This window comes from Photinus pyralis, unplaced genomic scaffold (assembly GCF_008802855.1).
Source record: "Photinus pyralis isolate 1611_PpyrPB1 unplaced genomic scaffold, Ppyr1.3 Ppyr1.4_LG6, whole genome shotgun sequence".
NCBI classification, from domain to species: domain Eukaryota; kingdom Metazoa; phylum Arthropoda; class Insecta; order Coleoptera; family Lampyridae; genus Photinus; species Photinus pyralis.
In genome coordinates this window covers 14052148-14067282 of record NW_022170663.1, presented here as the reverse complement: position 1 = coordinate 14067282, position 15135 = coordinate 14052148, and the positions used below count along the sequence as shown (strand labels likewise).

Genomic DNA, 15135 nt, shown 5'->3' with positions numbered 1-15135 from the left:
ATACATTAGTAATATTTTTATACAGGGTGGTGCCTAGCGCGACGCAGCATAGGGATTTCAATGGTAATTCCTTTATAGCCAATTACTAGCTCCCCTAATTATTTTAAAGCAAAAGTCCAAATATGTTTTTTTCAGACAAAAAAAATACTGCATCTGTTCATACTATTACTCATAATTTTCCGTTTTCCAAAACCGTAGAAATCGACAAAATAAAAAGGTTCATTTTACAATAAATCAGATATGCCTTGGAATAAACTAAAAAAACAGCGATAACTTTTCATTATTTTGACGTGTATTAAATAAATTTATACTTGTTTATAAATTAGTTAATCATAAAATTGTTTATCATGTATTTAAATGAAGAGAAAGAGGAAATGTTGAAGTTGTTTTATGCTCGCCGAATATACCTTTAAGAACAATTTTTCCGCAAATCAATTTCTTTTTCTTCGATTATGTACTCTGGTTCCGGAAAATGATACACAAATAGTATCTGTTGCAGATGCAGCATTACATTCTCTAAAAAAACATTACTCCACAGACGCTTTTTCTTCCGTCGGATAGTTGGAACAGAATTAAATATGAAAATCGTTCGACGTCAAACAACGATAACTTAGATGCGATGCGCTTGTAGTTTGTTAAAAAATTCCAAAGCATCACTGATTTATAAAAATCTAATTTTTTTTGTGGATTTCTACGGTTTTGAAAAACGGAAAATCATAAGTAATCGTATGAACAGATGCAGTATTTTTTTCTCTGAAAAAAACCTATTTAGACTTTTGCTCTAAAATAATTAGGGGAGCTAGTAATTGGCTATAAAGGAATTACCATTGAAATCCCTATGCTGCGTCGTGCTAGGCACCACCCGGTATAGGTATGTAGAGCTTTCAGCTTTGATTTCCTATTCTATATTCAAAGGTTTCCAGTATTAGTAAAACTGTAAAACATCAGGAGAAAGTTGAAATTCCATAAATCAGTTACTTTTGTTGAATAGCCGCTAATGAGGGTCTGGAATCTGGTTTTATTGTAGGAAAATGAGGTCATTTGCAGGTAGCTTATGCCTGGTGAAACTTGTCGAATTGCACGATTGGTTGCCTATATAATTATTTGCGTAGGCGCAGCTTAAATTTTGAATGGCCTGTCCCTAGCCGCCTTAACTTTAATATTTTTGTAATAAATGTATATACCTACATAAACGGAGTAGAATAAAAGCACTCAAATACCTGTTAACTAAAATATGAATAGGTAATTAAGATAAGGTTGAATAAAGTAAGGAAGATTTGCAAAGGAAAGGAAATAAATCCTGTATTCACAATGACTTAATGACTTCTATTATTTCATTACCGCACCGTTGTCAATTGTTTGCGGTTTAATAATGAGCTCCATTAACGCACTGTTTTTAAGTTTCTAGCTCCTCTAGGCCAACCAAACGTTTTCTTTGGTAAATTCCATTAGACCGTGATACAATAACAACACGAAAAACTACGTAACCAGGGGCGGACTGGGTAACTGCGGGCCAGGTGGAATTGCATAGGTTACGGGCCATTAAAGTATTAGTGAAGTAATGATGGTGGCGGGGGGGAGGGGGGGTTAGCTCTGAGGTGCACCACAAAATCATTTTAAAGTACTCCTTTCTCGAAAATAAATTACCATACAGTTTTTTTTAAATTGCAGCTGATAATTAAAAGTAACAAAATATACAATCCACACGAGGTGCGTCGCCTATCATTGTATTTCAGCACTTTCATGCTATGACAAAAAATGATAAATTCATTGTAAAACACTTCAATTAAAACAGAATTTTTTAATTTTTTAACAACCTAACATCAACCCCAATTAGAGAAACGTGTTAATAATTTATTAATAGTGCAAGAAACTAAATACAGCACATACTTATAAATTTCCAACGGGCCATTATGATCTACAGGCCAGGTGGCAATCGCCACCCCCCCCCCCCCCCCCCCCCCCCGTGCCAGTCCGCCCTTGTACGTAACTACTTTTCGGATAATGTTAAAAAGTTTAATTACCTCCACGGGATCAGAATATCACCAACTAACCTATTACTCAATTTAATGCTATTACTTCCGAGGGTTAATAGATCTTATGGGGCGAATCCTGCAGGACCGAATCTTCCAGGGGCGAATTTGTCGAAGGCGAATTTTCCGGAGTGAATCTTCCGGAAGCGTACTTGTTGGGGGCGAATTTTCCGGCGGCGATTTTACTTTGGTGGGAGTTTCCTTGGGCGCGAATATTCCGGGGGCGAATTTACCGGGGCGAGTCGTACGGGGCGAATTTACCGCACACCCTAGAAACATCTATAGTAGCAAAAAGTATCTTTAGAAGTAAGAAAGTTGACATTGCGCGTCTGGGCATGCGTATATTTGATTTTTACTATACAGGGTGCTCATTTAAAAACTTCCCACTACGAACTTATCGAAAACAACTGATTAAAGGAAAAAACGCCAAAAAATTCGTCAAGGGGGACAACTTTTTAACCAAAAAATACTTCACCCCCTTTCACTCTCTGTCCTCAGAGAGATTTTAAATGACAACTGGTATCGAGTATTAGCGTGGTTGAAAGGTCTTTCGAAGTCCTTTATTCTGACGTTTGACTTTTAAAAATCGGCGATTCGTTTTCGAAAAAATTAGAAAAATTTTTATTTAATTTATTTAATCGACCTATCTCTCCCACCCTTTGCGAGACGTTGTGTATGTTTACTGCTTAACTATCCTAAACTATTCGCACTAGCCCTGCGACCGTTTTTATATTCGAGATCACTAATAAACTTCACGTGCATGCTTAAAGTCAGGTGCCATTTTTTCTTTATCTTTAGTAGGCTTCCATTTGTCGTTTCTCCAAAATAAGCAGCCTATTATATTCCCCAAATTGCCTGACGTAGTCTTTCTTAAAAGTTACTGAATTGAAGATAGCTACAGACCCATATGAAGTAGAACTAAATTATTACGAACAATAACATTTTATTAGAATTTTTTGAAACATAGGTACTAATTCGTTTAAATTCTAATAGAGGTAACCTCCGTAGTATGGGTATCCAGCATGAGCTCCATAATAGGGGTAGCCAGCGTATCCGCTGTAAGCGCTGTAACCTAAGGAGTACGGGTACGCCCCATAGTACACAGGTTTCGCCTCGGGTTCCGGGGCGGCCATGGTGAGGGCGAAGAGGGCGGCGAATAAGATGAACTATAAACGAGCAGAATTAACAAAAACAATAACACAAAGGAAGATGTCTTACCAATTTGAACATGTTGCTTGGTTTCGTTTGCTTTGCAAGTAAACTATGAATGTGGTACGAAATTGGGCAGCATTTATACCAATTTCGAAATCCACCACACCTCTGTCAACCTTCGAAAAGCCAAACAATACCTGCACGCGTATCAATTTTGTGATAAATATTTCATAAAACTGCTCAAATGACTTCCGATATGGGCATGTGTCAAACGAGTTACGGTAATGATTGAAAATTGTAAGTGGTAGAAATTAGCATAGCATGCTAATTTCGACCGGATTCTTTCCCAAAACAATCACCACGCCTATCGCAAAAATCTCGTTGTTCAACAAATTCCGCATATTGGAAAAACGAAGGTAATTGTCATATTTCTATTTTTAGGTATAACTTTTGTAGGCGAAGTGGATGTGAGACGATATTTTAATAATGTAATGGGGTTCTGGTTCAGAGGTTGTCTGTGTTTCTTCTAGTTTTATTTTGCACTTTTTGGAAATTATTTTCATTTTGATTTACATCAAATAATTGCTTGGAGATACACGTATTTCCTATTTTCCTTTTAGAACAATAAGTAGAAGAATTTCCACATTTTTTTAAATAATAATAAGTAATAATGTTTATTCGTTTTTCGACGGACGGACGAATTTCACTGAGATTTAACTAAGCTTTTAAATAACAATAAAATTTATTCCGTTCGAATCCATGCTACTCACTCACTTTTTTCGCACTGAAATACACCCTGAGCACTATACGCAATAAACTGACTATTGCAGGACACTCTGCTTTATATAACTTTACCCATCTGATGTAACAATTGTACAAATTTCTATATCTGATCAGTTCTGTGTTGATGAATTATAATAAAGTGCGAAGGTTCGTGATATTCCCTAGTATGCAACACTGAACTTAAAATTAATTTCAGTCAGTCGAAGTCGACAATAAATAAACAACACATGATGCATCTCTGATTTTGTAGTATATTGTTTGGACCGATTAGGGTAGTGTTTGTATACCCAATTTTGCAACTCTCTAAAAGTGAAAAAAGAAAAAGTGTAGCACACGAAAAACCGCGAAATGTTCGCATTTTGTTCAGTTTTTGTCTCCTAAAACTAAACTATGGATTTTTCGCCGATTTCGTTTTTATTTTTTTCATACAACGAAACAGAACACAAAGAAAAACCAAACGTTGGAACCGGTTGGTTCCAACAGGATGGTGCACCCGCGCACAGCCCCCAAATCGTGCGAAAATACCTATCGGATAACCTTCCTGGAATGTGGAAAATTTGTTCGATAGGTATTCTCACACAATGAGGGCGTTGCAGGTGGATGCCGTGGAAACCAACAGTCTCCAACTTTTGTTTTTTTCTTTGTGTGTCGTACATAGTTGTATTCCTAATTAAAAATGCTACTCAATACAGTATAATATATTGGTGAAGGTTGGTAGGGCGAATAGGCCCAAAAGTTCAAGCTTCGTTCAGTATTTTTTTATCCGGAAGACCAAATTTCGGACGCAAAACGCTATCCTTCATCAGTGGACCCAAATTCTGCGTACTAAACACGTCTCCAAGCTAACAATGCTGTAGGCGTACAAAATGGCGGTCGTCTCCATTTTTTGGCATTAATTGGACATCACAAACACGTTAAAATATGTTACATTTCAAATGGCTTGAGAGTTGCAAACTTGGGTATACACTGTAGCTCCAAATAACATACCAAACAATCGGAGTTTGGCGTCTTTAGTGATTTTTTGTGTCGATTTTGACTAGCCTATTAGTGTTATTACTGTTGCTCAGTAGCAATAGCCAAGAGATCAGTACATAAAACTTATCATCACATATCTTTATATACAGGGTGGAAATATTGTCTGAAACGCTGAATATATCTTCAAAACAACATTTCTTTAAAGAAGCTTTTTATGGCATTCAAAACTAGAACAAGTTTGCTAGGTACTTTAAATGTGTGGTCAGTGGCGTGCTTCAGCGTGGTTAAGGGGGAATATTTGCGTCTCATGACATCTACTAGTTTTCATTACATAGTATTACTATTAAAGACTACACTTTTTTGATACAGCAGCATAAAAGGTGTGCACTTTAAGCAGACGTAATAAACTGTCCTGGTTTATAAAAAAATATGCCCCCCTTGACCATGCTGAAGTACGCCACTGATTATCTGCATTTAAAGTACCTAGATTGGTAGCAAACTTTTTATAATTTTGGATACCATAAAAATGGTCAATCAAGATTTGAAAAGCTCTGGGAAAAGTTAAGGTAAGGCCTAAGGCGCTGATGGAAACATAGAAGTTATTCAACCACCCCGTAAGACGTTGAAACGACAGGGCCCTCTATCCCCTTTTAAAATCTTTAGGGCTCTTTCAGAAACTCCTTGGGTGTTTCCGGGTACTAGGCAAGACAGAAACCTCTGGAAAAGCCCTAGAATGATATCGTACAGTATCTACAAACCTTCAAAAAATATAACTTCCGAAGCAGGATAAAATTTAAAAAACAACAAAATGGATGTCTCCAATACTAGCAGTTTGGTACTGTGCGTATTCGCCAATTTGTACTGTCAGTATACCCCTAACAATGTCCAAGCAAAGTACAAATTAATTATACATGAAACAAACCATTAGGTAAGTATGTATATTATTCATAGTGGGAGCCACGAGAAACTAATTAAATATGGATATTCAAATTCTCCATTATCTAATGGAACAATGTCGAAGATAAACACCAAAATCGTATAAATGCAAAGATCAACTGGCATACTTTAATTAAAAAGCAATCGAAATTAGTCAAAATATTCATAAATGAAACTCCAACCCTTTGTTGTTCCCCCTTGATTCAGTGCCTTTGCCGTCTACCACTTCTATAGGGGATAACCCGCTTGACCACACTATGGAAGGCCAAGAGACTTCTAAAATGCCAAGAATTACACCGCCACGTATGTAAATGTACAACTAAAACTGAAGCAATACGAGAAATCAATTCCAACTCTGCCCTTTGAAAACTTTTAAGATTTACCCACGAGAAGTAGATCCAGTGAGACCTTTTTCTTTCGAAACAGAACCTTGGACAAAACCATTTAATGAAAAATGGTATACCAGAATGTGGTGCCGTGATACCATGCATAATTTCGGTTTGGGTAACTATTTTGTTTTACCAGAAAGACAGATTACGCAATGGATCGCTTCAGTTTTAATTTGATTTTAGGCCAGCATTAAATAACAAGTTAAAAAAGTAAACGATTTCCAAAAAGCGCATTTCCACATGTCTTTGTCCGAAAAATTTGTTACTCCAACCAAATTCGTTTTCAGCCACTTAAACCATAATTAATATACTTTAGCGTAATGAAATATTTCATTGTCGTTTACTATTCACGGAGGAGGATTAAATTCTATAGTAGTATTTCATGCATTCTGCCATAAATTGACGAATCGACTTCTGGTAAATATTGCTCTTGAGATATTCAGGTTTTTCTAGATTGAATTAAAAGGCGCAGTTAATAAATGACATTTAACTCGCATTATGTTAAATGTTACACTTAAACAAAGGCGGAAATCTGTTTTTTGATAATAGTTTTAACAGTCTAATAAATGTCATGCCCATAAAGTAGTTCAATTATGTGCATTCCATTTGCATGCAATAGCGAAACAAGAGTAAAACAAAGACGGGAACTACTCGGTAAACCTAATGCCAATAGATATTTGATGTACAGGAGCTAATTGGACCTAAAATATTCTCTCAACTTTATACGAATCCGAAATTTCAATCACACTTATATAACAGCGGTTCGCAAAATTTATAGAAAGTACTCCGAAATTCTGCCAAATCTCGCAGCTCCACCGATGTACACTAAAAAATTTGGGTGGGACGAAACGAAAGGTTTTTAATTATTAGTGGGCGTTTAGTTAAAAAAAAACTATCAAAGACAATTGCCACTGTGTCAAAAATAAAAAAAAATACTAAAAAAATATTAACACCACTTACCGAATCGGCACGTAGTGTAGGTGCAAATCCAGCAGGACGATTAATTAAATTTTGGAAAAATGATTTTATACTATGATTGTATTAGTAGAACACGTTTATTATTATAAACGTCATATATATTTGTGTAGCATTTGTTTCCTAATGGTTTTGTTAAATCAATGCCAACTATCAATTAAAAATTCACTAATAGCTCCACCAATGTTCGTTTTGTTCCCCTTTCTACAGAAATTTTACAGTAATTCCTTGAGATAATACAAAATTAATTTGGACCGGATCATTTACACCCCAAAATAATACACCATTTTTCTAAGAACACTAAAGCAAAAGGTCAGTATAAGTTACATTTAGATCCCCAACATTAGCCCAGCTTAATAGGCATACTAGTTATATACAGTGTGTCTCCCGATTATTTGGCCGCCCCTTGTAAAATACCATATTGAATTTTGAGCTTCTGCGGATCTGTTCTGCTTGGAAACTAATTTATAATATAATTTTAATTGCGAAAAATCAAGGGTGCCTTTGAAAAGTTCAAAAAGCATACCATATTAGTAATTTAAGTGTTTTTAGGGCCGATATACGCATAGATGTTATAAAGGAAAGTTGTTCAGAAAGAAAAACTGAGTAAAAATGCAACAAGTCCTAGGTCTTCTATGATTTTTTGATGTTTTTATTTTTTAACTGGTTTTCTTGAGGAAATCCAAAAAAGTGTTTTTTATGTTCAAAATAGAATGTAAAGACCGTGTAGCAAATTTGAGTAAGTCGATATTGAAATCCTTAATTTACTTACATTAAATATTTTAATCAAAATCTCGCAGTGTCCCTATGGGCTTCAAATTTGCTGCACGGGCATTATATTCTTTTTTTAACAGTTTTTTTTAAGTAACAGTGTTTCGGATTTCCCAAAAAAATACAGTTGAATAGTTATTTGTACAACTAGAGAAGAAAGTGGAGTTTTCCAACTCGAGTTCAAAGTTTTGAATTGAATGAGAGTTGAAAAACACTTTCTTCTCAAGTTTTACACAATTTTTTTTCCGAAACTGCAATCAAAATTGAAAAATTATCGTATGCAATAATCGAGTTTAACACAGCATTCTAGATACGGGGTATGTTTCAATTTTAAATGTCGTTATTGAGAGTAACGCAGCAATTGTTTTTTACTTTCCTTACTAAAGTGGAAAATTACATTTTCTTCACCCTTTTTAAAGACGAAGGTAGTTGTTTTTCTAAAATAGTTTCAGAAAAAATATTGTTTTATGTCAAAAGTGACTTTCGTCCTCGAAAAAATTAAATTCTAAAAACAATACAGAAAACTTAAGGCCAACTTAATAGGCATGCTAGGGATATACAGTGTGTCCCCCGATTGTTTGGCCATCCCTTGTAAAATTCCATAATAAATTTCATTGAATTCAATCCAACCTATTGATTCTTTTTATAGCTTACTTTATCGTTTGTACCTCAAAAATTGGTCCGATTTTCATACGTTACCAAAGTTACTCTCTAATTACTTAGGTACCAGTAATGCTGTAGGAAGAACGCGATTGTTAATTATAGGGCGACAATTATAAATAAGGATGACACAGGATTTACTTAGTAAGTATATTGTAAGTGACGGCTTGCTTACATGTCATGACAATTGTGTAAAAAGGTCATTAGTGAACTAGCGCTAAGTAATGTATCGTCAATTGTGGCAACAGCCACGTCTAATACTAATTCCGTAACAGCGATAAGACGTGTATTTAAAATAGGACTATATTTATGTGAAAACGGAATCGGTGATTAATTAGCTGTATCAGGTTTGTTAATGCTAATTTTCTATTGTTTATGTATCGAAGGCAAACGGGTGTGTATATCATTTCGGCGAGATGGTATAAAATGCGACCGAATTAGATCAACTGGCATAGTTTACTTTGAAAGCAAACGAAACCATCCAAAATGTTCAAATTCGTAAGTACCTCAATAGCTTTTTCTTACTTAATTTTAATTTGTTAATCTGTTTAGGTGTTATTGTTCGTCGCTCTCTTCGCCCTCAGCATGGCTGAACCCGAACCAGAAGCGAAACCCCAGTACTATGGTGCCTATCCCTACTCCTTGGGATACAGCGCGTACAGCGGTTATGCTGGTTATCCTTATCGTGGAGCTTACTCTGCCTACCCTTACGGAAGATACTTCTACTAAGCTTGAAAAGTAAATTTCAAAAATGTTTGGCATGTTTTGTATAAAATTTCTGTTTCTTATGCAATAATAAATATTTCCCTTTTTACAATTCACAATTACAATTTATTTATAATTGCTTTCAATTCCACTGCATTTACAAAATCGAATTAAATCAGAAATTATTATTAATTTATGACCAGCTCGCTGAATTATTTAGAAAATGCTTTGTAGGTAATGTTGAAGGTTTATTATATTTATAAATCTTCAAATTTTATGAAATTTTCTTTGCATTTTTTGGAAATCCCTCAGCTATCTATCCTAGAATATTTATTCGAAAATATCTGTACAATTTCCTTAAAACCATTAGCTATTCTTTAATACCATTAAAATTAAAATTGTCCTTGATCTAAAGTATTTTGGCAATATGTAAATCATTTTGACAATTTTCTTGGAATCTGTCAGAAATAGCGCCCACTGCAAAATATCTCAAAAGCTACAAAAGATGTAAGGAAAAAACTTAAAAAATCTTGAAATTTTAACACCCACATCGGTAAAGAAGCGTTTGCGGACCTACGTTTATATGAACTTTTAGTCATAAAATAAGCCAAAAAATTAGCCCCTTCCGTATTTACATCATATTTAGAAACACGCTGTATATAAGCTAATATGCTAATTAAATTGCAATTTGTGTATAACATTTTATATCGAATACGTTACCCAAATCGGTGAAAAGGGGGCCCGAATCGAATCCCAGTTAGGGTTACCAGATAACAGGAATTTTACTGACATGAGCGGAATTTTAGCTGTCTGTCAGAGAAACAGGGAAAATTTGTCAGGAATTTTAAGAAAAGAGAAAAATATACTTTTTGCCGAAATGGGCAGGGATTTTGCCAGAAAAACTTATTTTTGGATCTGGTAACCCAGTAGACTCTGTCACAGTGAAATAAATTTTCGCATTTTCCTGTTTTTGAAACTATTATTAGGGATCATTTTAAAATATTTACGGCCTTCAAGCAATTTAACATTCCTGAAATGATACTGGTTGCTCCAAGGGAGGCCCATTGGTAGCAAATCTATTGAAATAATTCATTTTCAGAAGTAAAATGCGAAACCAAAGACATTCGCAGCCGTGTCAAAAACCACACAGAACTAAAATTGTCTTTTCATGACTAGAATGTGCACAAACACATCTTATGTAAGTCCTAAAACTTTCAAACCGATATCTCCAACCGTTTTCACACCGGCGCTTTGGTTCCATCTTTATTAGCCACTCTGTATATAGTTATAGCACTAATAAGTTTTAATTATTATTATTGGCAGATAAGCTGTCTTCTGAATTTTCGAATTTTCAAGATCAGTTATTTCAGAATAGAAGCAGCGTTGTGGAAAAATTTTATTAGCTTTATTTAAGGGTTGAAAAGCACAATATTAAAAAAAAATGTGAGCCCAAGCACCCATCATTTGAACTAAACCGCCCTACTACGTTTATCGAAGGAAAACGCCTAGGTTTAATTATAATTCCAGAAAAACGCCATTTAGTGGGACTAAACCGGGTCTCCTCAGTTTATCTAAGGACAAGGAGTAAATTTAGTAACTATTTTAGAACAATGAAGCGTTGTGTACAATCCTTAGCTTTAGTTGAGGATCGCTAGCACAAATACCACCCGCAAGGGCGTTATTTTCTAAAGCTTTTCAGTTATTTCCTTTTATGTCTAAGAATACGTGTGCCAAATTTGGTTCCAATCGGTTCAGCCGTTTAGCTGGAAATGAGAGTACAGGCAGAAAGACCGACTCTCATTTTCGAATCATTTTTAGTGTAGTACCTCCTTTACTAACGTGCGTGCGATAAATATTAGAACTCACTGGGACTAAATGGCCTAAAAATGTGTAGAAATATTTCATAAAAAACGATGCAATGTGCACAAATTTTATTGGATTTAATGAAAAGCTGAAAAATGTGGATTTAATATTCAAGAAATTTGCCCACTAACTACCCTCTCACTTGACCTAAACTGCCCCTGTTACAGTTATCCAGGAGAAACGGCTAAAAGTCATTAATATGAGAGAAAAAATTTGGTGTAAAAACCATTTCAGAAAAAATGAGGTTTTGCGCACAAATTTTATGGGTTTTAAGGGTTGAAAAATGTAGTTTGAATATCAATCGGAAATCTTGGAGAATCGAATAATTTCAGACATAATGTGCACAAATTGCATTAGCTTCATTTAAGGGTTGAAACGTGTAGACTTAATAACCGTAATATTTCAATAATTTGAGCACAAACTCATCTCTTTGTATCTCTTACATTGTTCAAAATAGTAATAATGAGAAAGTCTTGAAAAAGTAGCAATAAACAATTATAAATAGAAAAATGTCAAAAACTTCAGTTTTTTAAGTTGCAACATTATTTTTGATGCTACAAATGGATGTACATTTCAATTTTAGGGTCAGTTTTATTAAAATTCTGTATCCCTATACCCGGTACTTATTGAGTTACGGACATTTTTTTAAAGAAACATTGTTATCTTTCATTGGGTGTAATAGGGCTTTGGAAACAAGCGTTTTATTTAGAATGTTCTTCAAATCAAGTGTCAAATTAATGGAGCCCATTTTCGCTATGGATCATTATCCGCATTGTGTTGTCTTGTTATGCCAGTAACTTAAAAACTACCGCATATAGGCATCCAAAATAGTAGTTTTTGACATTATGTTGATTGCTACAAACTTTTTCAAAATTTTCGGCGGTAACTAAAAAAAATCCTTAGACTTTATAAGGATTCAGGTACAAAATAAAACATTCACCTATCTTGAACGGTTTATAAGAGATATGAATTTTTAAATCGGCCCGTGCATCTCCCTTGCACTTTCGGTATTAATTTGCTGAAGTGGCGCCATCTTGAAACTGTTTTATTTAAATTCACAATGGTCGATTATGACTGTTTAAGTTTCTATTTCAACTGCAAATTTAAAAACTACTAACGAACGGGTTAAGTGAATCGCCCTGAATAAAGAGTGATCTTTTCCTTGTGTTTTTGTTCCATCAATGGTAACAGGAGTGTGGATTTCTACAATATTTCCTTTGTTTCTTTGGAAGGTTGGAAGGTATTTTCTATGGCATCCTTATGTTGCGCAAAAAGAGTGGACGGGTACTGAAAGCAACCAATAGACTATTCTAAAATACTTAAATATACTTGGGAATACCACAGGATATTACGAAGTACCAAGTACAGTATAATACAAGGTGCAAAAAAGAGAAATTGAGACCAAAAATAGGAGACAAAACCTCATTACCTGAACGGGTTCTCGTTTTTGCTGTTGATACAATCTGAACCCAAAGGACATTATTTTAGAAACCTTGCAAGAATGAAAAGAAATCAGGCCTCGACGTATTTACAAGATTATGAGATTAATAAACTTAAAAAGGCGTGGTAAAAATTTAAGATTTTTAATTATTGATATGATTTATTTTCACCTTTTCCCCAATATAAAACTCGCTTACGTTCAATCCTTATTAATTAGTTGCGGTCATAATGTAAAAATAACTATTAAGATTTATAGTTATATCAAATTCACTTGTATTGACATTAATTTCTTAAAATATCTATATATTTGTACCAAAATGTATATACTTTATATTATGTGCATTTTTACATTGATAATTCCTGTAATAGACATTATTGCTGTTGCAATTAAATAAATAAATAACTAAATTTGCATTTCATGGACGTTTTGGAGCCTGTGATCCTAAAAAAGTTATTTTTAGCTTGACATCTATGTGTTTGGATGTGTATGTATATGGTACGTTTTTTTGTGAACACGATAACTCAAAAACACCGAGAACCGATTTTGTAAAAAATTTTGGGAATTGCAAACGTCCTATTTTGCTTTATGTTCATTACCATCTTCAGGGTTTTTGAGGGTGTCAAAAATTTAAAAGGGCCATAACGAATTAAAACGAATTTTTGTAATTTTTTGATCATAGGTACACTGGCTAATATGACAAAAAATTCCATTACAGTTTTTTTGTGTTTCTCAGCTTTTGAGAAATTGTAAATTGAAAAGTTAAATTATTTATTTTATAATTTTTTCTACATTTCCACATTTCTCGAAAAGTAACCACCATAGCGAAAAATGTTAAATACAAAAAAAGATTTCTTGATAAGTTGTACCGAAAACAGGTATTTTTTTCAGGGCCGCAAACTGAACCTAAACCGTTGTTCCTTCAGAAATAGAAACTTATTATTTTTTTCGGTTCTTTTCGGGTTTTTATGGTTCTTAACAGGTTATTGAAAGTTGAAGAAGCACGCGGTGGCGGTAGTTTAGCCACTATTGTATAATAAACATAAAAAGGTTTTAGAAAATAAGAATAAAAAACAATACTTTTTGAATGCTATACTTCTAAAAGACTAGAACCGAAAAGAACGGTTTTGGACCGAAAAAAAAACCGAGAACCGAACCGTTATTTTTTTTAAACCGGAACCGTTATAAATATTTTGGCTTAAATATAAACAGAACAGAATCATTTGGGTCCGGGTCCCTGGCTGGCAGACATGACGATTTCTACTTGACTATGTATAAGGATACTTTACACAAAACATCAGACATGTAACGAAAACTAACTAACCTTTTTGATACTGAGCTAGCCGACGTAAAAAGAAAACCCCAAATTATCGATTACTTTAAATTAGGTTTTGACCTGGGAATTACCACCCAGGGGTGACTAATTAAACACCGACGACAAATGGTAATTAATTAAAAAAATAACGAAAGGAGCGCGTCAGTTCGTTAGATATCAATAAGCATGAGCTTACGTGGAAGAAAATGGAATTACTAAATTTTTTCTTGAGGGAAGAGGGAGATTCTAGATTTTCTCACTCTGCAAGTCTGAAAATTGATTCACATACCCTGTCAATATTTCAAGCAATTCTCTGTACAAATTCAGCTTTGGTTGTGTGGTTAATTGGGGCTGCCAAACTGATAATGTAAAAATAAAAGAAAGATTTATTCAGTGCGGAAATTTTTTACAAAAGGCGACAAACAATTTTAAAGTTTACTATTGAAATTTAGTAGAAGTATCTTCCGTATGGATAAGCAGAGTAAGCTCCATAAGGATAACCAGCATAGCCGCTGTACGCGCTGTATCCCAAAGAGTATGGGTAGGCACCATAGTACACAGGTTTCGCTTCTGGTTCGGGTTCAGCCATGCTGATGGCGAAGAGGGCGACCAATAATAAGACCTAAGTGCGTTATTATTTAAAATAAATATAAGAAGACTATTGAGGTACTTACGTATTTGAACATTTTGGCTAGTTTCGTTTGCTTTCAAAGTAAACTATGCCAGTTGATCTAATTCGATCGCATTTTATACCTTCTCGCCGAAATGATATACACACCCGTTTACCTTCGATACATAAACAATAGAAAATTAGCATTAACAAACTTGATACGGCTAATTAATCAACGATCCTGTTTTATCGTAGTCGTTTACACAAGCTCTTATTTCAAATAAATGTTTTGTGTTTTCGCTGTAGCTTTATTAGTAAGTAATTAGAGAAATAGGGGATGTTTTCCAATGGAAGTTGTAGGTTGCATTGGAAAGACGACTTCAAACAACAAATTTACCAAAGCTCTCTTTTCTTTTTATTTTCGAACTGTATTCGAACATATTTACTTCCTAAAATGATACCTGTCTTTCTGTAGGCATAACTCTAAACAGAAGGTGGAATTGTTAATTAGAACCACGCCTAAATTAGAC

The 15135-nt window shown here is 34.4% G+C and overlaps 3 long non-coding RNA genes across 4 annotated transcripts; 1 reads left to right on the top strand and 2 right to left on the bottom strand.

The window, feature by feature from the left end:
* Window positions 1-2956: 2956 nt before the first annotated feature.
* Window positions 2957-3466, bottom strand: LOC116174781. The gene is made up of 2 exons (XR_004146164.1): window positions 3252-3466; window positions 2957-3199 (listed from the first exon to the last, which is right to left on the bottom strand). It is a non-coding gene; the product is annotated as an uncharacterized LOC116174781 (long non-coding RNA).
* Window positions 3467-8979: 5513 nt separating this feature from the next.
* Window positions 8980-9498, top strand: LOC116174830. Of its 2 annotated transcripts, XR_004146177.1 has the most exons (3): window positions 8980-9000; window positions 9061-9172; window positions 9227-9498. It is a non-coding gene; the product is annotated as an uncharacterized LOC116174830 (long non-coding RNA). The 2 variants fall into 2 exon arrangements; XR_004146176.1 differs by lacking the exon at window positions 8980-9000 and having other exon boundaries at window positions 9047-9172.
* A 4865-nt stretch (window positions 9499-14363) lies between these two features.
* Window positions 14364-14769, bottom strand: LOC116174776. The gene is made up of 2 exons (XR_004146162.1): window positions 14670-14769; window positions 14364-14617 (listed from the first exon to the last, which is right to left on the bottom strand). It is a non-coding gene; the product is annotated as an uncharacterized LOC116174776 (long non-coding RNA).
* Window positions 14770-15135: the final 366 nt, after the last annotated feature.